At 37.9% G+C, this 27484-nt stretch overlaps 1 protein-coding gene and 1 long non-coding RNA gene across 3 annotated transcripts in view; one reads left to right on the top strand and one right to left on the bottom strand.

Annotated features, from left to right (window-relative positions):
- LOC131678336 (uncharacterized) overlaps positions 1-27484 on the bottom strand; it is a 102721-nt gene that overhangs the window by 58168 nt on the left and 17069 nt on the right. The window lies entirely within an intron of this gene.
- Positions 24799-26262, top strand: LOC131678337 (uncharacterized). Its single transcript, XR_009303628.1, has 3 exons — positions 24799-25065; positions 25143-25315; positions 25957-26262. It is a non-coding gene; the product is annotated as an uncharacterized LOC131678337 (long non-coding RNA).

Below are 27484 nucleotides of genomic sequence, written 5' to 3'. Positions count from 1 at the left end.
TATAACAAATTAAGAGAAATCAGCAAAACAAAAGTTTGTTTACAAATCTTATTAGCCCTATTCTAATATTGATATGGAATTGTAGAATTTGTAGCCTAAGATTATAATTTTTAACAAATTTGGCGTCACAACTATCATAACTTTATTGAAGATACATCACGAGCAAAAATGGTTTTCACATATTTTTTACTTGGGGAGAAATAAGAAATAAATTTACTAGTTTTGTTATGATTTTAAACGTATCAAATTTGAGGGTGTTTTTTTAGAACCACGTTTTTTCATGATTTAAAAAAAATATCTCAAAGGTAAGGCGACTACAAAAACATACTTTCTTGATTCAAAATACATTTGCTCCGTACAAATATATTTCAGAATACAGAAAAGAAAAAAAGTATTCCAGTTACAATGTTACATAAAAACAATTTTTAAAGGATGGATGGGATACGACAAATCGTGACATATGGGGGAGGCGGAGTAAGTTAGCGTGCAATTTTTTTTCAAGAATTTGTTACGTAATACGGGAGGGGGTATAAAGAAATTTGGGACAATTTGTTACATGGGAGGAGAGAGAGGAGTTAATTCTGGGCAATTTTTACGTTACGTAATTCATGAATGGTCCCTAGACGCATGGGAAGCTGCCATTGTGACAATGGTACGTAATAATGAACAGCAAATCATGGTCTTTTCAGCCTACCGTTGAACTGACAACACGCTTCTCAACATTGTAACTTTAGGGTTTATTAATTAACTAATATGTTATGAGCTTTTAAGCGCCGCGGAATTTGAAAAGGTTTTATCAAACTTGGATACGGATTTTTTAAGATTAAGATTTTTTTTAAGATTTTTAAGATATTTTAAACGTTCAATATTTTTTATGTATTTTTTCAATAATTTAAATATATTCCTTTATTTACTTTTTAAGCATTTAGTTATTTATTATTTTTCTAATTTCTTTTATTAATTTATTGCTACAAGCTAGTATTGGTACAAAATATTCTGTTATCATTCATCACATACAGTTTTAGCATTGTACGTGCTAGCGATAATATATGGTATACATTGTTATGATGGGGATCATTATATGATCAACATTAGCATTGACTAAGACTACCCCAAATCTTATCCGAGGCCTTCAAAATAACCGACTGCTCTCGAAGGTGCATGAACTGCCACGAGTGGAACGTCTAGCGGCGGTTATTATTTGTTTACTGCCTTTCTGCGGACCGTTAAATATCAGTAACCGCATGCCGAAACGCAGAATATTACCACCATCATGGATGTATCCTTGACATGTCAAAACAAGAGTTTCCGCCGGGTAAAGAAGATAAACGCCTTTATGTTGTTTTTTATCTTATTGTTAGGTGGTTATCGTTGTAGTAGTGTCACGTTATACGATTCAGCAATTGAGAATGTAGTCGATCGCGAATTTCCCACTTGATCATCATCGTGCAGAGTGACCGACTTTTCGCGCTTCGGCAGTCGCCACAACTTCTAAGACGGATGCTATTTTTAAACATTTTATTTCCTCTCAATAAACTAGCTCTATATGCGTTTTGTCTTTGTGAGAAATTTTTTGAAACCTAAAGTATAGTTAAAACTTATATAAGATAAACGATTTTATTTTGACCGTTCGTAACGACTAATCATTTATTATTATATAGCTGTCCTAAATCCTAAATGGATCCACCAAACAGTAGAACGATCGATGGTTATCACTATCAGCTCAACAGAGTTGAGCTGTTCCATCGAAAGGGTATTGTATCTTCTATTTACACTGCCTGGCAAATACAAATAAGTTTATTCGATACACATGCAACGACCAACACGAGGTGTGACCAGTGAATGAATGCCGAAGCGTGATCGGAGCGTGAACAGCTATAGCGCACAGATTCTTGTGCCCGGCTTAACCCACGCTTCATCGACGAAAAAAGTGCATCTTTTGGCTGAAAATGATTGATCGGATATTTTGGCATGTGCTTCGTGGGAGCAAAAACAAACTGCCCCGGCAATTGCCAATGACTGATTAGAGTGCTGGTTTACGCTCGGCTGAGCGACAATTACTACGGGTACCGATTTAATGAAAAAAAAGCTCTTATCGACAGCACTGTTTATGACCTTCAACCGCAACTGATTTTTGTTGATGGATGCAATCACTTGTCAGCCAAGTGATTTCTATAGTATACAATCGGTGATTGGAGTGCTGCAATAACAATGGTTGAAACATCTTTAAACAAAGATATCTGCAGTAAATGGGTATTTATTTTAATGTGGTTAGGAACTTTGTTCTGCATCCTTGAAAATTAAAATCATTTTGATTTCAGGTAGAGTATTGTGTTCTAGATTTTTCATTATTCGGTCTTTGTCATAACTGTATACGTAATGCAGATGTCGAAGAGTAATCTCCAACATCTGGACCCTTAGTATCGATCCATCAACTCTTGGGTAGAGACCAACACTGATGGCTCCAGGAGGAGGCAATGGGGGACCAATCCACCTTCCCCTATTCAACCGAAAAGTTAACCAGTAGAAATGCGTTTGCACAACCCTTTCGTTACTACTTGTTTTTTGCAAATCGAAGTATTTTTTAGCACACTGTAGCTTATTGAATCAATATCATTGACGAATGAAACAGAGACGAGTAATCTTAAGTGGCTTCCTTGAAGTATATATTTTATTTTTTTAAATTTTGATTATAGAGGTTTTAACCTTAGGGTCATTCACCTCTTTTCGAGTTAGAGATATCTCTTTTTGGGAAATTCTGTAACCCTATGTGCGGGGTTGGCAATCGAACCCAGGTGAGCAATCGATTTATAAACTACGCTATACCGCCCTGGGAATATATTCAATAATTTCTGTGCATGATTTACCAAATTCTGTGCCACTCTCCACGCAAATTTGAAATAAAAGTAATGAAACATGTTTCAGCACAACGTGCCTCCGCTTTTCCATGGTTATGGCTTTTTAATATAGATTGCAACCAACGGCATCTTGCTGATACAGTGCTTTGTTAAAGCGACTGCACGTGATTCATCTGAGACGTTTCAAACAAAACGTCTTTAGATTATAACCAATATCAGCTTTATAATAGATTCGCTTTTTATTTTGATTGATTACTGAAACGAAACGAATGTAATTTCAAGGTAGATTGTTGTCCTTATTAAAACGATAGGGTTAGTTATCCTCTCTCGAACGAAAACAGTCTAGACGGCGAAAGCATGATACGCTCCACCGCAAAATAACGCCCCACTTCTAATACAAAGAATTCCAGAATTAACTGATAACAATACCGCTTTATGAAATTAACGAACTAAGTTGGTTTGGAAATCTCGTGTGCTACAAATGAGCCTTATACACAAAATTTTCTTTTGTCATTTCGTTCTTTCTAATATTCTAAAAATATTCTTACGAGTACATATTCTAAAAGGATTTGGATAAATTGAAAAATGTAAATTTGAATTATTTTGACAGGTAAATTGTGCGTAATTTCGTGCGAAAAACGCCAAAACGAAGTGAAGAGGACATACATAATACAGACACTTTATACACAGACTAGCGAAGTGTCAAAAATTGCAGTCAAACGGACTGTCAAAAAGTGCAGGCAAACGAGCATGAGGGTTTTGAGAGGGGAAGTACAAGAGGGAGCCCATGCAAAGTTTATGGGAGCATCCTTGATGCCAGTTTACATTCATGGTTGCTAGTTTTTCTGTTTTTCTCTCCGCAAGTCTGTTATATAAAGTGTCTGTAATAAATAACGCAATTGCATCTGTACAATATGGCGCCAATATTCGATAAACCTCTAAACAATTCAAGGTTCCGTTCAAAACATTGCGTGCTCGTGTGAAAGGAAAGTGCTCGTCACCAATGAAAGCGAGTCAGATATTTCGCGTGAGTTAACAATATAATAATTTAAGGTATTGTTGAAGTAGATAATCGAAAAAAACATGATCGAAAAAGAGAAGGAAGTGAAAACCAAAAAAATACTCCGAAGCGCAATCGTGATCGTCGCATAGCTAAGTAGCCACGTTAACCGGAATGCACAACTTCAATTCCATACTCTAACGACGACGAGGACACCTCTTTGATGTCCTCGTCGTCGTTAGAGCATTTGCAAGTACAAAACCAGACGCAGCTGTCGAAAAACATGTTTTTTCAACATTTCCTTACGTGGTTTCATGATTTTGTATCATTTTCCACTTTCTCATTTTCTTACCTGGACTCCATTTATTATTTGTGTTATGAATTTTTAAATAATCTGCAGTATTCATACTCTTCAAGTAAAAGTTGATTTTCTAGGTGTGCATATTGCTTTATTTAACCTCGAGTAGGGGTGACCGGGGCTGGTTAGCCGAAGGGGCAGGTTGGCCAAGTGCCTTTTATGAAAAGGCTATTATGCGCAGTAGCGACATCTATAGTGATTTTGGTGGGGTATTATGTCACCAATGTAATTTCAGGTGATTTGGTTGTGTCGTTTGTACAGAAGCACGTTTGTTTTTTTCGGCACTGGTGAATAAATTTCTGTTTCTGAAAAATAATATGTGTAACGCGAATCAATTTACATCCGATTTGTACTGCTGGAAAGGGTATTCAAAACCCAACAAAGTGGTATAACGGTTACCAGTGTAACCTTATATTTGTTTGTGTAAATCGTAATTGTTCTCGAAATAATACATTGGGGCTGGTTGGCCGAGTCGTAAATTTAGTGTAGAGTAATGTGCACTTTAATATTTGTGAAATGCCAACTTTTTTCAAAGCAAAATTCGATATTATCCATATATTGATGATTATAAGGAAAAATATACACGAGAAATAAATAATAAAAATAATTTAAAATTATTACCAAATAGAAATAAGACGTTAGATTCATTAAAAGTCGGAAGTCGTTTATAAAAAAGTTGATTCCGATATTTTATGAATTAAATGCCAAGCAGGTTTCAGAGTCTCTGGCGTGTGCCGCTTCAATCCTGAAATTTTTCCTCCTGAGGCGTTTCTGGCAGGATTTGTCACAGATCTACCCAACCCCGAACAAAACTCGTCCATTAGCATAGAATCTGCTGCAGATGTAAGCCTCTCTGAAGACGCCAGACATCTTCCCAAGGCGAGTGCACGATCTGATTCGAAGAAGTGCCAAGTTCGTAAACGCCGATCGTCTCAAATTTTGACCGATTACCCAATAAAAACTGTATTTGAGGAGCAGAAAAATGAAATCAAACGTAAGCATACGCTGGCGGAGGAAAACAATCAGCGAGAGCTGGTAAAAAGTTTATTAAAGCTGCCAAAGGTAAGTCCAAAAAGGTTAAAAAGTGAAGAGTGGATTTTATTTTCCTAACCTATATACGAAAAAACGATATTTTTTTTTAATTAAAAGTTTTCCCCTAAAACACTTGACGTGTTTCACTTATTTTACCAAACTCGGCCAACCTACTCCAGCCCTGGGGTGGGTTGGCCGATTTTTCTTTCCGCATTTGTTTGATAATAACTTTTTTCCTGATTTTTTTTCATGAATTAAAAAAAAATACAGGTGGGGTTGTATCTTTATGAAAGCCCAAACCGTTTTTCAAAAAGTCTAACCAGAATGAGTACAGAAATTCTGAAAGCAAAACTCGGTTAACCAGCCCCGGTTTCCCCTATAGTGACCCATCGTACCCCAGATTTCAAAAATATCGAAAAAAGTACCTTCGCCTTATTAGATTTAGCTTTAAAAATATTTATTCAAGCATAGAACCATTACTGCCAAAACGTTGCCAGATGTATAACCTTTCCAACGATTGCTTGCTTGTCAATATCAGTGTAAAAATACCGTCGCACGAGCTCGCCAAAGAAAACTGACATACTTGATCCCACTTTACTCTTCGTTGGGAAACGTGTTGTAAAATTTGTTTAAGTTTTTTCAGAAAAAAATTTATATAAAACTAATGTTCATCAGGGATCAGAATATATTGGTTCGATTGGAACATTCCTTGTGTTATTCTGAGATTTGTGCCTTGCCATGTAATTTCATCATTTTTCTGACGGAAAGAGAAAATGTGGTGAAACAATACGGAAATGCAAAATGACAGCACAGTGCAATCATATCACAAAACAGTAAACAGACTAGATTCTTCGCTCCCGAACGAATATTGAATCTTGCTGATAAAGCTCTTTCTCACACTGCGTTAGGAATAATAACACATCCTTAAATTTTGGCTCACTGTACGGAGCACCAAATATCCAAATAAGCAATTGTATTACTTCAGGGCGATTAAATATCAAATGATATTAAATTCCGTAATCGAATTCACAAAGAACACACGAATAAAACTCAGCACGCTGAATAGCAGACATATGATAATGGTAATGAACCATCGCCTTTTGATGATATCAAAAGGATTGTTTCTTATTGTCGGTTTCCCCTCATAATCCGCGGTGATGCAAATGCCCACCACATAATTTGGGGCAGCTCAGATATCAATTTGAGAGACAGGGAATTGATGGAATACTTAAGTAGCACAATTCTGCACATACTAAACGTAGGATATTGGCCAACATTTGCACAAGGTGGCAGAGAAGAGGTGTTAGATGCAACGTTCTGCGCTGACGAGATTACGCATGAGTTAGCAAACTGGCTGGTACCAAACGTGCACAAACCGAAGTTATCTGATGGGTTTGATAATTTCAACGTCTCGCTGGATACCATCACATTGGATGAGGTTGTAGATAAAACAAACGTACAAATAGTATCAGCATACCAAGAGGCTTATTCGCTTAGAGTTATGCGTGCTTCTAAAGGAATATCACCAAGAAACACCAAGCTTGCTCGACTCAAAAAGATATGTAGAAGAACATTGAATTGCAGACACAGGGACGGGTCAGAGGCATTTAAGTTCGCTCGCAAAGCATACAGAAATGCCCTTCGACCCTCTAAGCAAAGTAGTTGGAAAAGCCTCAGCGCAAATGTCTCAAGTTTCAACGAGACTTGTAAATTAAATAAGTTACTTTCTAAATCGAAAGACTCTCACGTCAGTTCGATTAGAACTGCTAATGGTGAATACGCGTCTGACTAAGATGTGGTATTCACCTGTCTTTTTGACACATACTTTCCAGGCTGTACGGAGCCATCACTGATGACTGCTCCTGAGTTCTTTTCAGGTAGTTCTGATTGTTAGGGAATTTTCTCGTAGAATTGTCACAACCGAATCGATCAAATGGGCGATTGGAAGTTTTGCTCCTTATAAGTCTCCGGGAAAAGATGCAATCATTCCAGTTCTACTTCAAAGAGGATATTAACACTTCAAACATATTTTGAAAAAGTTCTTACTTGTAGTCTTACAACAGGATACATTCCATCATAGTTTTGGGAAAGAGCTGTAAAATTTGTTCCCAAATGTAGCTGCTTCAAAGGTAGACATGTAGAGATAAGGACACTGATAATATAATAATTCATGCTCAGAAGAAATGGATGCCTTCAGCAAAGTCGTTCAGAAACGTTCATATATTTTGGTAGTAAAAGATAGTTAATATTTTTAACGTAGATGTGGCGCCTAAATTAACCTTTTAACAGTGAATCGTAAAGGGCTCGAGCTGCCAATCTGATAAGGGCAAAACAGTTCATGTTTGGTTTTTAACGTATTGGTGTAAGTGCCAATACCTCATTTGAGACTGTTTTAATATCGAAATAAATAATATAATATTTACCTATATAAAAAAATGTCTCCGAACCAGCAGCATTTGAGTATCCGGCCCAATACACCAACCTTAAGCTATGTCTGGTCTATGAAATCCTTGGAAGAACACATGATTATCGTATTCGTAACAACTATAGTATTCCGCCCCTCAAGCGAGAACACATGATCGCCCTCATCACCCAACAAAATGGAGTAACAAAATCCATTCATATCCTTTTTATCCTTTCCTAACTCTTTGCTGCTTAAATTTTTTGTTTTACTTAAAAAAGCTTTTGCTTTTGTAATGATAATATAACCGAAAAACAGATTGCCACATTACGAAAGTTACGGATTGCTCAATTCAATAAAAAAATGTTTTGCTAATAACTTTAAATTCCAGTGAGTCTCAACCCTTTCATGCCAAACTTTTCTCTAACCTATGTAATACCCCAAAACTATTTTTCCTTAAGAATGTTGGGGTCAAGAACCACAAAAAAAAACAATTTGCTTTGATCAAGATAGGCGTTTTCCTTGCAGTGTTAGAAGCTTCTCCATGTTTATTTTTCGATGCTCAATACCATTTTCCTAGATTTTATATAATAGTGCAATTGTTTGAAAAATGTAGTCGAAAACAAACAAAATTGATAGGTTTTATCACACGGTGTGTATATAAAATGACCTTATTACAAAAAAATAAGCATCGCTGAATCTTTCGTTATTTAATATCAGACCTTTTCACCTTTAATTTATGACTTGTTTGAAAATAATCCACCGAGGATCGACGAACATTTTTATTTTTTCATCTCAATGTGGGCGGCCAACTATCACCAAAACCAGAAAGGGCCTACATAATCAATCATGCCATATTGTCGCTGTTGTGCTATCTTATCACAAACGCCATTTTAGGGTAAACTGAGTTAGATAAGACACATTACTTGTCTGAAAAATCTCTACAAAGTGGCGTTTACAGAATTTTGACAATGTGCTTGGTTACTGAGATATAGCGAGAAACGTGCTGAGACATTTTTAATTTTTTACTTCAAATGACTGTGTCTAGGGACTGGCTCAAATTTTCTTGATGTAAAAGATGTTTTTATATGTAAAACTATCTGAGAAACACAATGGCATAATCATTTTCAAAACACAAATGCACGAATTGTGAGAAAAATGCAATTTAAGTTTTAAACTGGAAATGTAGCATATTTGGCAACACTGTAACCAAAAATAACTATTTTTTCTAGATTCCCTGACTCATTGACTTCAAAATGCATCCCATCGATTGTTTATAGACCAAATGAAGCCAAAGATATGAATGAATGTTAAAAATTGATGATTTTTTTCTATGGAAAATTTTCCATGCACGATTATGACACGCCATTCAAATTTTGTCATCAATACACACCTATGACACGTGTGAGTGCGATTTTGTTTACATTTATAGAGAAAACACTCGCAACATAGTCAACCGATCTTCGTAATATTTGAGAGATTAATACAGAATAGATCGAAGCATCAATTGCCTTCTTTGAATTGTTTGTACAATTTCTAAGTTTCAAGATATTCAATCTCAAACTTTACAAATCGTTTTTCTCGAAATGTGCTAAATGGCGCTGTCACAAGATAGCACAACAGGCACGATATGCATTCGATAACATATAAAATGGTTTTAATTTGAGTATATATTCTTTATTTTGACGTTAGCCTTTGTTTTTTTTTTCTTTTTCAAGGATTTTTAGGAACGTGTCCACTGGAACACAGACAGAGAAAAAATGACCGGAATGGTGAGAATGAAGGAAACGGTGAAAATTCACCTTTTTATTGGAAGCACTGAGAAAAGATATGTCCTCAAGCAGGAATCGAACCTGTAATCTCCCAGTCTCTAGTTGGATGCGTTAACCACTCCGCCATCGAAGAACTATGATGATGCCATCACATATTCCCAACATTATCGTGATCACCGCCACAGCCTCAAATACCTACTAATTGACCTATCGACCCCCGTTCCTTCATTCTCACTGTACCGGTCATTCTTTCTCTGTTTTCCAGTGGACACGTTCCTAATATTATATTTGTGTGTTTTATTACAAGACTTATCATACATTAACATTAATAAATAAATCTAATAAATCGTGAATGTTATACTGGTTATAGCATCATTAAAATTATCACTTCTTATTCGAAAAAGTTGTTGAACATGCACAATTCCATAAATGTCTCAATAACTCTTAGAATAAGATGATAAATTCCACATATAGAAAAATTTCGAAATCCTTTTTATTTGACACCCAAAATACCTACACTGGTCAAGTTAAGGTTGAGATATTGATCAATTTAAAAAATGTGAAAAGGTGTAATGGTTTGAAAGCATTTACTAAAACATTTGTAATGCATAGAACTTTCCAACACATGCCTTTGGTTTAATTAAAAAATATATTTAACTAAAAATATTGTTTTCGCTTTGTTTAATCATTGATCATTGATTGTTTTGTTCTATCAATGATATAAGCACTTTTTATGAAAATCTTTTAAATGGGATTTATTCTCGAAGGTCCACAGAAAAATAAAAATTTATTTAAAAAATAAACGGACTTTGAAAAAATTACGAAAACCGCTTATATACGACAATTTGACTCAAAAATGACTATTTTTCATAAATCGCATTTGCGGAACCTCTAGATGATTTTTTAGAAACTTGATTTGTTCTACAAAAGGGCTTAAAATATTCTTATTTTTCATTATAGGGTTGGCAACCTTGACTATTCGAACATCGACTTTTTTGGGACAGCCTAATATAGCATGTTTCATAAATCATGATATTTAGATTTAAACTTAAAAAAAATATATGTTCTGGATCCCTCGGTGGATTATTTCCGAATTAGTTTTAAATTAAAGATAAAAGTTTCTTTCATCCAATAATGAACAATTCAGCGATGCTTATTTTTTGTCATAATATTATTCTATTATACACACCGTATCAGTTTTCAATTATATATGATGTCAACGAAACTATATCAAAATTTCTTTTTTCGCCGTTAATTTAAACTGTTCTTGGCAGCATTGCTTTAGGGGAATCCAATCACTATAATTGCAATAAATTCAGTTCTACAGATAATACTTACAAGTGTTGGTTCTCAAATAACAGATACTAGTCACAGTTATTCGTCTCACTTGATTTTATGAGCAAAAGTTAAAGATGTTTAAAAATGTTGTTGTTTATAAACAACATGGGCATGAAGGGGTTAAAATGCTTTTCTTATTTAAAGTGAGTCACTAGAATTGAACTTCCAGATTACGGGATGAACGTGCAGGCGGACAACGCACCACAAAGAATTGAACCGTTAGCAATAATGTGCTTATCTGTCTGAACTCAACGCTAATGAGTATTTGATCAAATAACCCATTTCTTAACACTGGCGTACGTGTGTTTGAACACGGCGTTATGAATATTTTTGTTTTCAAAATAGAATCTAATTATTGAACAAATTGGTTGACCTCAGGCATCCTCAACCAGGAACCCACATAGTATTATGTTTTCTGTTCCTACTGCTCAGACCGGTCAGCTTATCAGTCAAGCTGAAACCGCGATGAAAACATCAGAAAACAAAACAAAAACACACCGTGAGAATCTCGTCAGTCGGCTTGCTGCTACCGCAAGGAATCTCCCCGTACGGTTGACGTACACTGCCGGCATGTGGCTAGACCGGAACGGTGATAATAATTATCACCTCTGGTAATGCGAGTAAAGCAACAGCGCGACCAAAGTCGAATTAACATCGCCTGACTCTCTGCCGGGTAATAAACAACAGCAAAGAAGTGAAATGAATCATACTGATCACGTGATCTCTATACCATTATAAATTGAGCAATCTTGGGCGGAAGAGAACAACTGTTATGTGAAACAGTCACCCATCGGCAAAGTGATAAACTCACGTTACAAAAACTGCAGATCTTCGTGGGAGCTTGAAGAATTAAACAGCTTACCATGGCAGATTGACGTGATGTCAAGTAAATTAGGTGTTTAGTTGCGCGACAACGAACCCAAACATTTGTTGCTGTGCATGGAATAGGCTCGTGACTCGACATACATTTGTCACTGATTAAAATTGAAAGACAGTATTAAATCACCTGTAACTGACAGACATTGTGTCTAGCAGAGTGCAATTACTAATTCGACAGTCGTTTAAAAATATCACTTAACTACTAGTACTTTTATTGAAGGTGGCTTTCAGCGTTTTATGTATTATTAAGCTTCCCACTGAAATGTGTCTTTGGTAACAGCGTAGTGTGGGAAACAACTTGTGGACTCGAGCTTTAATCATGTCCCGAATAATAAGGTGGTGAACCCAAAGCGTATCCTAATATTGTTAATCTAATTTGAGCTTGAAAGTTGGAGTTTGTCTATCGAAGTTATAGTCTGTCTAACGAATTGACCCAAACAGTGTGTCAGAAAGGAGTAGTTCAGTCAAACAATCAAGCGAATTGTGTGTCATCTTTATGTGAAATTTGGTGGAGTGTTGGATAATATAAATTGAAATTCATCCTGCATATTGCATCCTGGGCTTATAATTGGCCCGTCACCCTATCGTATAGACCAAAACTCGAATCCGCACAGTCATGCGATAGCAGCTGTTCAGAACGTGATTCCCTACAAACAACAATTTAATCCGAGTTTTTCTTATCCTTGCTATTTATGACGAACCATCCTCATGGGGGAGATGACCTTCATCTCGTCGTGTTATTCAGGAGATTATTGCGTTCTTGTATGGAACGGTAGGGTGATGGGAACCACATCAATATCCGTTATACACGTTACATATCATATTGGATCATGTTTCACATGTTTCAGTTATCGTAACATACCTCTGTTCGTTTTACGGTGATCCACAGTTATAAAAAGGTGCAAAAGAAGCGTTTTCTATCAGAAAATTCGAAGAAATATGTGAAAAAACGTATACTTTGTTGTTTTTATTTGAGCGTACTAAATTTTATACATGAGATATTTTCTTTTTCAAAACTATTTAAGCGGTGATTTTGTGTTTCCCATAATCTTTGATATATTTTTTATGGAATTGAAGATCTCTCTTCATTTCATTTGACTATAAATATAATACTCTGGGTTATAATGGGTTAATCGAAGGCCGAGTGTCATATACCATTCGACTCGGTTCGTCGAGTACGGCAAATGTCTGTGTGTATGAATGTGTTTTTATAGTAAAGTTTATACGATTTCAAAAGCCTGGCCTGTAGTGTATTGGCACTGTGTGGGACTCACGACTCTTCTTGTCTTCATCTATTTCGTCGCCATTTAACTCTCGTCCCAGTGAGCCGTTAAAATGCTGATTCCATGAGCCATTCCCTTTCTCACGACACCGGTATCCGCTTCCTTGAGCCAATTATATTCCAACTTTATTTAGATCTATTCGAATATTATCAGGCGGTGAACTATCCTATTCCGATTGAGAGTTCCAGGTAAGGGAATTTCTCGCGGTACCGATGTCTGTTTTGTGAGCCAATTAGCTCCCATTTTTGTCATGATAGAGTCGGACAGTCCACGGCGGTGAATCTACCCTACCCTGAATTTCCCGACGGTAGATTTCTCTCGATACCGATGTCATTTCTGTGAGCCATTGAGCTCCGCGCTTCGTTCCGATCTACTCGATCTAGTCTCCAGCGATGGATCTAGCCTACTCAATGGACCGACCAATATGTGCTGAGGTCTGTCCAGCGATTGCAGGAGAAGCGTAGCTTCCGGTTCACTGGCACCCCAACGACCCACTGCTAGCTCTTCGACGCGTTCTACTCGCTCTAATCCCCGGTGGGGGATCTAGCCTACTCACGATCTAGCCTACTCACGAGCTACCCTATAGGGTGTTGAGGTCGGTCCGACGATTTCGGTGAAGTCGTGCACAACTCAACAGGTTCCCTGCGGTGGACCTAGTCTACACCGGCGGAAAGCTCCCCAGCGGCGGAATATCTCCTGAAACCCGATTTGCGGTTGCACGGCGGGATTTGTAGCCGACAGCACTACTTTGTTGATCCCTTCACCACTTTTTCTGCACCGCGGGGAGTACACTCGTGACCACTCTGTTGACAGCATCGTCGTGGCACATCTCTTCAACGATATTGTCCACTGTCACGCCAGGCATACCCCTACGAACTTCTTCGCACCTAGGGCATTCGAATACCATGTGTTCCGGTGTCTCTTGCACGTTCGCACACTCCGGGCAAAGGGGTGACGAAGCATGTCCAAACCGCTGCAAGTACTTCCGGAAGTATCCATACCCGGACAAAACTGCGTCAAATGAAAGTCCATCTTCCCATGGTTCCGCTTCCCATATCGGAGTATCTATGACGAAACAATAGATAGCAGACGTTTCGTACTGCTTCTCGGACCACCGACGTTTGGCATGACTCTCGCTGTTGCGTTCATTATCTTTGCCGACTTTTCGCGGGAGTATTCGACGTGGTTATTGAAGCTGGTCGTCGATTATCACTCCCAATTGCCTCAGTGCACACTTCGATGCAATTAAGTGCCCTCCGACGCCGATCTGCATTCACTGAACCGCCTAACCGCTCTGTAGTTGCTGACCCACAATACCTCCGCGTTATGGTGAGCTATCTGCAGCTTGAGCCCGTTGATCCAGCTCTCGATCGTATCTATTGTCTCCGTCACCGACACCTCCACTTCTTCGAGTGTCTCATCCGTCACCGTTAGTGAAACGTCGTTCGCGAAACCCACGATTTTCACTTTCCCGGGGCAGCCACAGTGTTCGTCCCGTTCCAAAGAGTTGGCCTAGAATGGATCCCTGAGGAAAGCCTGCTGTGACTTGCATTACCTTCTGCCCTTCGCTCGTCTCGTACAGCAGCGCTCCACTCTGGAAGTAGCTCTTCAGAATCTGGCATAGATAGTCGGGAATCCAGATTCCGTGCTGCGCTGCAGCGATGGCTTTCCAGCTGGCACTGTTAAATGCATTCTACGCATCTATCGAGACCACAGCGCAGTATCGATCTCCTCTTCGCTTCTGTTTAGATGTCTTCTCAGCACTCTCGAGCACTGTCCGAATTGCATATACTGTCGATACTTCTTTGCGGAATCATCTTGGACAGTCCGCGCTCAGCCTCCGTGCATTTCGTCAACCTGTTAAGGATGATTCTTTGCAGGAGTTTTCCGAGTGTATCCAGCAAACATATAACGAGGCCGGATCGCCCGGTGGCTTCCCTGGCTTTTGCAGCAACACCAGATTCTGTACCTTCCACATTTCGGGAAAGTTGCCTTCATTTAAACACTTCTGCAGCACCATCTTGAACATGTCAGGATCTCGGTCTTTAGCACTACGTTTGGTATTCCATCAGGACCGGGGGCTTTTTTTGATTTCAGGCACTTCGATGCATCTGCGAGCTCATTGTTAGTCATCACGACTCGGTACGCGATGTCTACTTCTCGGCACTCTGATCTCCCGTTTTAAAGCAGCTCTTGCTTTCCGAATCACTGAGTTGCGCTCTTCTTTATCTGGCTCCGATATAGCTCTCTGAGTTCGTCTTCTGGTTCTGAGATAAGCAGAGCGTAGCGTACTAAACATCTCGTTCCACCAGTAAACTGGACGTTGCCTATTGCCTGGTTCCAGTGTTTGCGGCGTTGTGGCGTCGCAAGCCGTCAAAATCCTTTTTGTTAGATCAGCCGCATCCAAATTCTTGGTCCCGCTGTCCGGCCGTAGTGCCTCAACGAAAAGGTCTTTGTTGAAGGATTTCGTCTTCCACTTTCGCTCGCCGGTCATCCTTCTCCGTGCTGCAGCGGGGTTCCGTTGATCGATATGGTAGCGAATCGCTTGATGGTCGCTATGCGTATATGTTTCGCATACTCTCCAATCCATGTTCACCGTCAATGAAGGACTACAGAATGTGACATCGATGGTAGACTCCCTCCCATCTCTTCGAAATGTGCTAACAGAACCATCATTATACAATCGTACTTCGCTAGAGCTTCCTGCAGGATACACCCAGGTGTTGAAGTCACCACCAATGACTAACGGTTTTCGACCGATCAACTGCTCGGTTAACTGCTCCTCCAGCATTAGGCTCTACTGTCCACCTTGGAGGGGCGTAACAGCTACACACGAAGACACCGTTGATTTTGGCGATCACGAAGTCCTCGTATGAGCGTTCTACCACTTCTTGAATGGGTAATCTGTCCATAAATTGAATCACAACCGTTCCAGATCTTTCCGCCACCCAGTTACCGTTATCAGGGGGACTTGATACGGATCAACAATCTAAGTGACATCACATATTGCTTCTGTTCTAGACTACCACAATAGTTTGCTGTGTGGTGTCACAGTGATTCAGATTTATCGGGATTATCTCCACTGCCGTTCGAAGCATATCTGTCCCATGTCGAATTTTATCGGTTTTGACTTTTTATCGCCAAACCTTACAAAATCAAGCATATTTTGTAAACATTTCAAATCGTGGGGTTTTTTCTGAAAATTTTGAAAAAAATATCAAGTCATTTTGTCCCATCGTGAAAGTTCCACGCATATCTGTCCCGTGAAATAAAATCAACGAAATATATGTCAAAGGAACGTATAAATATTGTTTCCATTAAAATAAGGATTAAGAGCAAAGCAAAACCATGGTATTACATTCCAATTCGGAACTTGGAGTTTTTTCGATTTTTTTTTAAGTTTAGTGTAAGGGATGCCAATACCTGCACTAATGTCTTTTACTGCTGATGCGGAAATTGAATCTGTTTCAAAACAAAGTGCTATAAAATGAACTTAAATCCAGTTTCGAACCTAGGTTGCCGGCCTTTGAACTGAAAGTTGGATTGAGTTTCAACCCATAAAAGAAGTCAAGTTCGCTCTTACCACCGCCGTAATCAATGAACTCAATTCTGTATTCAAATCGTTTTTAAACCTCTAACCTGTTTACGTTTCTGGGCTGCTAAGCGCAAAAGTCTTCTTTCCAGGTTGCATCCCGAGAATTACCACAACACAGCTCAAAACAAACTTTTCGGAACCATAGCTTTACAGGTTGGCTAATGTGCACTGGGACAAGCATGCTTTGATTTGGCTAGTTTTAGTTCAATATTCCAAGCATAATTGTCCCACTAAAAGATTTTAGCATCGAAAAGAGAATTTTACGATAGCTAAAAGCACATTTCATGGTTAGTCATCAGAAAACAGTCCTGGTAATGGAAATACAATGACAAACGGAATGCTAGTAGCATTGTTTTATCCTAAACAAAAGAACATGTTTGAAACTTTGATCGCATTTTTCTCGAATGGATGATTTGGAACATGGGACAGATATGATTGGAACGGCAGTCCATTACTGTATCAATTTAGTAGGCTATTTTCTGCAAATTTAAGACTAAAGAAACGAAAGCAATGAAATTGAAAGACTGATAGGTATTCCAGATCTTAAACTAGATCTAGATAAACTTAGAACGGAAAACTAGGACTAGGCAGGCTCATATGGACATAATCGAAAGGAGTTGTGAAGAATCCTTTGCCTTCTGCTAAATAGGAGTTGGGCGTTGCACCCAAGTCTACCACATGATTATTGATAGAACATAACGCATCATCATGTTTGTTCCATTACTGTTCGCCTGCAGTCGCCTTCGTGTAGGCAGGGCATTTAAAATCACCCGTCTGATGGTCGTTTGGTGCTTTTATTGCTAAGATCTTACATTACTGAAATCTTAGGATCTTAGCAAAAACGGCATAGACTCGCTTCGTCGGAGCTGCTTTCGGAGTTATGGCATTTTTAGAGGCTTAGCAACACTCAGACAGAATTTGTTTTTTATTCTGAAGTTTGGATATGGATTTTGCATGTGCGCATAAGATGTTTTTGCTGTTTTTTTAGAATAACTGTCGAAATCGAGAATATAGATGAACACTTTTTATATCCTCAGAAAACTTATACAAAAACCTTTCGAACGAGCTATACTGCCGCATATTTGTCCCGTTTTCTATGGGATTTCCTATCCTAATGGGACATAGCAATAGGACAATTATAAAAAGTAATATTTAACATTAAATACAAGCGACGGATTTTAACCGTTTTCCAATAACTAGAAATAAGACCAAAACATGTCAACTATTAACGCCAAAATAGCTCATTTTAGGCCAAAAAATCTTCAGAGAATTTTTAGGTGTAATATTTTCTTTCTTTGGATAGCATTTTCATAGATTACTCTATGATATGTTTTCATTGATTTTCTTTTAAGTGATTATATTGCGTTGCTGTCTTCAGCAAACAACTTTGCTAAAGCATCTTATTTATTGTCCAACATAGAAATTATCCATTTTATTATACCAGCCGAATTTTATTTCGATAAAACGGAAAATAACAATACCAGAACATATTTTCCATTTCATTTTCCTCTCTACCTACGCTAAAAATAACCAACGATCAATTTAAAGTTGTCTGGATTTGCCTTTATCACTTATCAGTGTGCAAACATTTATTTGCCAGAGCCTTCTAACAGGTTATCTTCTTCTTTCTCATAACCCTCTGATCAATCTGTAACATATCTCGGAAAATGAGAAGCGAATTGAAAAACTTCAACTAAGTGGAAACAAACTCACTATAAATTCCTCCACAAGAAACTTCTACAAATACTGAAAACTTGAGGATTATTTTTGAGGATATATTTTTTCTATTGCAAATTTTTGGTAATTTACCAAGAATGAATTTAAGGGTTCAAAAATTTGGCAAACTTTCTCCCATTCGTTCGTTTGTTTGGGTAATTTATGCTAATAAAATGTCATTAACAAGCCCTTTTAATAATAGTTATACATAAGGGACTGATTTATGAGACAAAAAGAAGCTTGTTTTCATGATTTTTCGAAAGAAAATAAAAAGTCCTAGCTATTTAAAAATTACACGCATTTTAGAAACTAAAAAAAAATCCCTAAAATCTTCACCAAATGGCGGAGTTAAGGATTATATCGTTACTGTAGTACCGATTTGGCAGTAAAAGTGCAGCTCATAATTCTTGTTGAAATCAATGATAAAACAAAGATTTTTGATTTTTTTTTAATTCTTAGAGACATTTTATTCACAATGCATTAGTAATACGTAGATTATCCGCCTATTTGAAAAGGGCTTTTTTTCGTTTTATGTTATTTTGTTTGACTTCTAAAAGTTCTCGCAATAATGTTGTCCCATGCTAATTAAATCGATATAATATCTGAAGAAATAGTTCTAATAGTTATAAGGAATGTCTCATCGCACTGTTAGGTGGATTAAAAGCGTTTTTTCCATCCATTCGAAAAATATTCTTTTTTAAAATTCAAGGTTAAAAATCAAAAAAGGATTGTCCGAGTTACATTACCGGCCACATCAAAAATATTTTTCTAACAGCATGACACTGTGACAAAAATGCTTCCCTGAATATTTTAAAGCGGGTATTTTCAGGGCCTAAGGCATAATACATAGGTATAAACAATCTGTTAATGATTATTATCTTTCTCATAGATATACTATCGAACATTTCGACCTTATATTTTAATATTAAAAATCCCCAAATCATGAAGAAATTGTGATAAACTTACGCTTTTGACGTGTTTGAGAGTCTATTAATGTCTGGGCTCAAAACGGTACACTGACTGCTCGTAACCGCTGCAGCTGCTTGTCGAATTGAAATGGATGACGTTTATGTAATCAGCATTCGATTTCCGCTCAACCCAACCACCAGTTACCAGCACACGACTGTACTATCAAATTAAACGATTTTGACTTTGAACTTACGATTCCGCACCAACTTCAAATTATTCCGTATACGTGTCACTTTCAAACTTTTTCCCTCGTTTCCGATATCACTTCCACAAACACCGCTGGAGAGTGGTGTGTTTGATATTCTAAAACCAAGCCAGCTATGCAGATCACAATAAACTAACTAGGGAACCTATGACCATTTGGATAATCACCAGAAAGCAAAAAAAAACCAGTTCGCCGTTGTTGGTTCGATTTTTTTCTCAGGAAGAATTTTTCGCAGGTCTAACTGAATCCTATCTAGTTTGAGTACAGTGACAAACTATTCCACCGTTCGAATGAAAACTGACTAGTCGACAGATTGACTAAATCGGTTTTTCGATACAGAAAGTAAGTCTCGAGTACTCGAGTGTCAAGAGCGTGCACTTGTTAGGGTTGGCTAGCACGGGGTTTTAGTCGCTTTAGCATGTGGCTCTCATTCGACGACGTCATCGTTGCGAGTGAATGAATTTTTTTAAAACGTATCAAGCTTAGGTTGTAAAGAAATCGCATGAGCCTGACGAATACTGTGGCACGGTAATCAACAAGAGCAGCTGTTGAGGTTAGTTTTGAGCTAATAGCATCTATTGGCCGGGCACGGAAAGATACTTGCACGTGATTTTGGAATGATTGCCGTGTTTTGTGTCGTGGAGGGATTAATTCACTTTTCAATTGTGTTTGGCACCAGTAGAATAAAATCGATCTTTTCCGAAGAGCTCACGACTTGTTTTCGGTTTCGATATACATACGCTTGGTTAGTAAAGAAAGCACAGTTTACATTTAGCCTTTTTCTGGGGAAAATGTATCATTTAAACTCACGTTTCTCAGTGATGGCTGAACTGATTTGCACTAACTTGGTTTCAAATTACCGGTATGATGTTCATAAAAGATGCTTACGGGTTGAAGAGTGTGATCACACAGCAAATTTCCATTACGCCATACTCCAACATTACTTGAATATATGGGTTAAGATCACTATTCAAAGTAGCTTTGACCACATTGGTCACCTCTGGCGGTTCTTGATGCCTCCTGGGAACTAGCCAAATTTGTAAGTCATACCTATTTTTCAGTGAACTTTTTGACCGATTTTTATAACTTTGATTTCAAATGAAAGATACTCCCATTATGTGCAATTGAATTACATTCAGATCTGACTTTTGATTTTGAAGTTATAAGTTAGTTTCTGCGGTTACATAGGAAGTTCCCATACAAACCGGTTCAATCGTAATACCTCAGGGGTAGATCACTGATGCCCAATCAAAGATTCTTGGCATATACTCGTATCGTCCACCGGCAACAATTTCGAAAGTATCTGGCTCCGGGTATATTCCAGAATTAAAACCACATCGGTTATTCGGGGATGACTGAACCAATTTTATTCGGTGATGACTGAACCAATTTTCATGATTTTATACGGATAGGTGTTACACCCTCCCATTGCCCCTCCTTCCATGTTCCCCTTACATCTCCCCATCGATCACTCCTCTCCCTCCCTTAGACCGCCCTCATAACCGCATTCCCTTCATCAGCCCCACAAACCAAAATAAGTTAGGGAGATTCCGACGCGTCCTCCACCCTCATTTCCTCAATTATATTGAACATAATTAGCTATTGAATCATAGTTTGGATAAATCAGAAAGGCACAATTGCATCACTAGGTGGATTAAAACCTGTTTTTAATTTATCTATAACATTTCTCGCCTCCCTTTTCATGGTTGGCAAAGCTATATTGTTGTGCAACATGAGGCCAAACTATATCACCATTCACCTCTGATACAGAACTTCTATCCCTTACCTCCCAACGATGTCAACCGGGGTACAGACCACCTAATTCCGTTTTTGCTTGAACCCGGGCCCGGTCGGGTTCTATTCTCAACGGCAGTCAGTTAATTCATTTCGACTGGTTGACGCGTTGGAGCCTGAGTCAGTTTGCTCTGTGTGGAAGCTGCATTAGTGAGGGTCGGTTGTCGTATGCTGACAGGGAGAGGAACCAACATTGCGTGCGTGAAACTTATATTTATTTTAGGTCGCTCAAAATTATTTAATAGGTTTCTTTACTACCCATGATTCATATTTTGAAACTATTTTGTTCTCTTCCTTTTGCTAATTTCCCTTCTGTAAACAATATTTACGCATTAGTTTTTGGACTATAAGACTGACAGTAGTATGCGGTTACATTTTTCCGTTTAGTATTGTTCTTAACGTTACTGATGTGATGAAACTCGACACAGTCGACTCGCAACTCCAAGAAAACCCAAACTCTCCTTCAATAAACATTCTACATTAGAATTTTGCAACCTTTCAACTTAACAGATATGTTGTTGACTCTCTGGTCAGTGCTGCAGCACTATGTATGGTTCTTTGCCATATTATTTTTTTTTTTTTTGATTTATGAGTTTGATAGTCGGATGTACTCATTTAACGTGACCATCTTTGGAAGATGTTTAAAGCGACAAATTAATAACAATCTCCATAATCACACACACACACACAAAATAAATATTCAATACCTTTTTTGCTGGGTATAGTTGATTTAAAATCTTTAAAAATCATTAGAATCTGTAAATATAGGCGGTACAACTCATTTTGAATATAATAGTGTATGATCGCGGAGTCTATTCTCTGGTAGAAAATATTAAGTTAAGAGTTTTAATTCAATCGAAAAATGTTCCCCCCAAAAATACATAAATGCACGATGGGTAACATTTTAGCACAAAATAATATTTTCCGCAAAAAAACATGTCATGCTATTTTTTAATCGGCGAATCTCTATACAGCAAAGGTGATTGTTAATCTAAAATCCAAATCACGTATTGTTAGCTGTATTAACTTGAGTTCTCCGAGAGATCAACATTTGCAAACACCTAACTTTCACGACAATTGTTTTAGCATTCAATCAGTCCTAAGACTTGTCAGTTTAAATATTTTCTCTATTCTGTGATTGGGAAGAATTGTAACGTCTGTGCGTAAATTGAGATTTTGAATTTAATCTTGCTATATTAAAATTATAAAACTCGCATTATTTCATTTCAGTAGCACACGAACAGGGGCGGCAAAACACTTTACGCCCGAGTGGGTAGAAAGAACAGGGTGAGGGGTCCATTAGTAAGGATTGTTTCCCTTTTCGCAATTCACATGCTTACATTACATTCACATTAAATCACGTTCGTTTATGCAAATGGAATTGTGGTACATAGATGTTTTCAAATGTGTGTAGATACATGCGTTGCGCATCTAAATTTTTTAAAATGGTTCAGAATTTCGTGTGGGTAATTACTAGAATGCCCAGAAAAATGATGAATTTTTGAAAACTCACTTGGCCCACCTCTGAGTCGATTCCTAGTCCCACCAGGAGTACTTGCTCCAAATTTGAAGCAAATCGGACAAGTCTAGCTACCGGACCAAGGTGCCTGAAGTTTGTATGGGATTTTTCGACGATTTACATGGAGAAGACCCACTAGCTCGCATTTTCACCGCTAGGTGGCACTGTATGCATCGTATTATCACTGTAAGTGAAAATAAGAAAGATAATTTAATTGTCTTCAACTTTGTCGAAGATTGCTAGTCAATCCGGCTTTGTTGAAAGAAGTTATTAAACTTTTAGTGAAGTGATGTCTGAGTCAGTTTTGCATGGGGCCTAGCAGTACGTGGTAGTATATCAGTACTAGGTTCTAACAAACTAAACATTTTTGTGGAATAACGGTTAGATTTAGCTGAATAGTATGTTCGGAAGAATTGCAGTACATAACACGAGTTATGTTTTGGTTAGAAAATTTTAGTTCCACCTGTGACCGCATAGATGGCGCCAACACTAACTTTTTAACGGAGAGAGATAGAATATCGAGATGTTTGGCAAAATTACTGAAAAAGTCTTGTTCTACAACTTTGTAGAAGACACCTAATTTCTATCTCTCTCCGTTGAAAAGTTAGTGTTGGCGCCATCTATGCGGTCACAGCTGGAACTAAAGTTTTCTAACCAAAACATAACTCGTATTATGTACTACAATTCTTCCGAACACACTAGTGAGCTAAATCTAACAATTATTCCATAAAAATGTTTAGTTTGTTAGAACCTAGTACTGATACACTACCATGCACTGCTAGGCCCCATGCAAAACTGACTCAGACATCACTTCGTCAAAAGTTTAATAACTTTTCCTATTGGAGTCGAATCGCTTTGCAGTCTTCAACAAAGTTGTAGATAATAGAATTATCTTCTTAAGTTTTACTTTTGGTGATAAACTGATGTATACAGTGCCCCCTAGCGGTGAAAATGTTCGCAAGTGGGTTTTCTCCATGTAAATTGTCGAAAAATCCCATACAAACTTCAAGCACGTTGGTCCGGTAGCTAGACTTGTTCGATTTGGCTCAAATTTGGAGCAGACACTCCTGGTGGGACTAGGAATCGACTCAGGGGTGGGCCGATGGGGGTCATTTTTTTCTGTCACTCTAGTAATTACCCACTCGGTTATTTTCGAGTGGGTAGTACTACCCATACTACCCACGCTTTCCGCCGACCTTGCACACGAATGTTCCGCTTGTGCTTGCAATACTTTCAAAAATCAATAAAGTAGAAAACTTCTAACAATCCAGCGAAGGGGCACCTGTTCAAAATTTTAGATAATAAGTATGTACGATTTCAACCATTTATAACTTTTGTTCTTTAGAAAGTGATAAGAAAATTTTAATCTAAAATGTACATCCTATTTGAGGTTGAGGTGTCATTAAGAACCGCAATTTATTGTTTGGTAATTCGCAGCTGGCGGTTTGGCTTTTTATGGTGGTTGTGATAAATTTAATAGTGGAAAACCCGTTATTAAAATAAATCTGGAAATAACAACACCGTGGAGCAACAAGCACTGACACAGAGAAATACTCTGGTATTCATTACGATATTTTCGTTTCAGCCAACATGTTTTGGTACATATTACTAAACAATTTCGAGGGTTTTAGCAACGACACGACCTGAAACTTCATGAAATCTTCCGATGAAAAAATGTTCGAGTAATTTACCACCAGTTACCAACACATTGAGTCACCCCTCGATGCAGCCGAAAAAATAGGTTTTCCAGCAACGCTTCTTTGTTTATTTGATTTTCGGTTGCTGTCGTTGCTGTATAGCAACCATGTTATGTTTACAACATAAACTTCTGCTACCGAGTATGATAATGGATTGGCTTACGAAGCAAACGGTAAGTATTAAATGTTAGTTATGTTATATTTCTAGTGTAATTTTAGAGAATTTTCAGGTTCACTTCAATGTTGCTGATTTGGATAAACGCGACAACTATTACTTTGCCAAACTAGTCCTGAAAGTATCAACCTAATCACTCCGGACGAAGATCGGCTGTAGTAACAAAGGTAAGCAAATAATTTTAACTTCTAGTAGAACAACTTTGTCACATGTCGAGGCAGAGCGAGGCACACGAGAAGAGATTTACAAAATCAGATATTATCCGCTATAATCATCTCTAGGAGCAACTACTCCGAATGTTTGAGAGTCGTTTAAGCGGTATCAGAAGCTATATAAGTTCCTATAATGAGCCCGACTGTGTTGTAAAACAAAAGCTTCAGATTGTTGGTACTAGTTAGCGATACGCTGCGTAAAACAGAGACGGGAAAAAGCAAAATGAATTTAATTAGCATCGAATGGTTTTTAATCTAATAGGTAAGTAACTTTTAGCTTCGTTTTTATTTTCATTTAGTGAGAGAAAAACTTATAATAATTTATCTTTTCTTTCACAGCATACGTCCGACTATTGGAGCAATGCAGTTTTACCGATGTCTTTCACATGGTTCGGCCGATTTCACCAAATCTTAATAAAATTCTACTGGTATCTGCATGGAATAAGCATATGGTATGCTGGTGATAAACGGTTCAGCTTGGGAACCCCGCACCGTCTACGCAACCAGTTTTGGTAGGGAACTGCACGCATTATGGAAGGATTCAGCTCCTTTTCCGGCGAATATAATGTATTGAATTCATCGTTGCATAATTTGATGAAACGTACTAACATATGCAGATCAAGAGAATTCGCAGATGAAACGCGCATTTTCATCTTAATGCTAGCATCATTACCACATCACAAAGTGTTCTAAGAAAAATGAACTTATCGATAGTTTTGATTCCCCGGTTCCACCTCGTAATAGGTTGATCTATCTTGTTCTATACAAGCTTACGTGTGCTTTGACTTGCAAAGGTTCATACAAGTCAGGTTCTTCGGACCTGCCATATGTAGCCGGATACTAGAGCCAGCCAGAATTCCGGTTCGTTTTCCGGCAGGACTTATCAACAGCCTATGCAAGAGCATGTAAGCGTGAAGATGTTTGGTTTGACGCATAGTGGCAAACTTATCAAACCCAAATGGAAAATACTGTTCATTTTCGAATGCCATGTATATTGATACTGACAAAAACCATATCGAGTATGTATATTCTGGATAAAGTAGACAAATCGCAAATTCCATATAGTTACTAAAGAATATTTTATCGGTTCCTTGAAATGTGGTGGAAAATAATTAACTTATTGCATGCATTTAATCTTTGCCTTTTGTTTCAGATCAGGTTACTCTTACATCCAACTGGTGGCACAAGACAATTTACTCGGTCATGATAATTGTAATAATAAACAAGTACATGCACAAAGCGGCAGACAATACAACCATATCTTGCCGTCAGTTTTTTTATTCAGTCTGTTTCTTTGGAAAGGTACGGTACCGGTGAAGCCCGCCGGTGTCAAATTTTTTGTTATGAATTCTAACTTCCTAAAACTGGAAGGTTATCAAGTTTAATAGGATTTAAAACTAAGAAAAAAATTTAAACTATCTGAAACTAGTTCAATATACAATATGTGCATGGAAGATCAATGTTTACTACCGGAGGGGGGGGGGGGTCGGTATGATTAATATAATTACTATTTACTGTATTTGTTTAGTTTTTTGTTAACTTTTTCATAAAATATAATTTAATGGAATTAAAAAAAAGTAAAAAATGGAACATTTATTTTTTTTGCAAGAGGCTTATTTGCTTCAGAAAGATATTTTTAGGGAGTTTGAGTTCAGCAGCGAGTTGAAAACAGTATCAGATACGGAGTAGGGAGGGTGGACAATGATGACGAAGAAGAACATTTAGCTTGCACAGTTTATGGCCAGTACAGAATCAACGACGTTTCCGACAGCGTTTGAATACCACGATAGCACAAATCGGGTCAGTCTTTCAGGTCGTTTTCGGTTTCAATTTCGAGTGATGCCATCTCAGTAGACGAATCAGTTTCGCTCGCATTGCCATCCGTTGAAAGAATTCCTTAGATAAGTGAACGGCTAACCGATCATTGGCTTCACTATGTTACTGATCATCTGCACCGGGTGGTTGAAGATCTTTACGGCATTTTCGAGGACGATTCGTTTGGGCGGAAAGTAGGTGAAAGCAGAAATGCGGATCTCGCTTGTTTCAAATATCCCAAATATTGTTCAGTGGTTTAGTGATGGTAGCAAGCGAGATATTTTTGGAACTCACTAGCGGATTTGTTGTGCTTCTCAAAAAAGTCTTTGTTTTGGTTGTCCTTGGGCGTCCACTTTTTTCCATAGTGGAAGCAGACCAACAAATTCATGTTTTCTAGATAAGTGGGACCCTATTCTCACAGCCAACGAACAACAACGAATGTCCTCATGTCTTGATTTCGTTTTCTTTTGACCTTTCATCACTATTGCAGTTTACAAAACGGGAATGTCCTTTTAGCCGCTGAAGCTTAAATTTTGGTAATAGCAACGGGAAAGAAATCCTCTGTAATACTTTGTGTTCGTTTTGTTGTTTCTTTATTTTTCTTTGCGTGGCCAGGGACTGCGACGGTAACTATTTGAAATAAATAACAGATTCGAAGGTGTTGCCAGTTTCATGCATTTTCTCATGAAATATCAAATTTGACAGTACCAGTTACCTGAGTCACTGAGGGGTAGTCAGATTTCCGATACACTTTTTGAATGCCAGTGTCTAGTCGTGTCGTTGGTTTTAGTTACTTTCAGTGTTTTAAAAATCACTCCAATCAGCATGCGTTGAAAAAACCATAGTTTGATAAATCATTTAAATCC

This window comes from Topomyia yanbarensis, chromosome 2 (assembly GCF_030247195.1).
Source record: "Topomyia yanbarensis strain Yona2022 chromosome 2, ASM3024719v1, whole genome shotgun sequence".
Lineage (NCBI taxonomy): Eukaryota > Metazoa > Arthropoda > Insecta > Diptera > Culicidae > Topomyia > Topomyia yanbarensis.
Note: the sequence above shows the minus strand (reverse complement) of the source record. Positions and strands in the feature narration are given on the sequence as shown.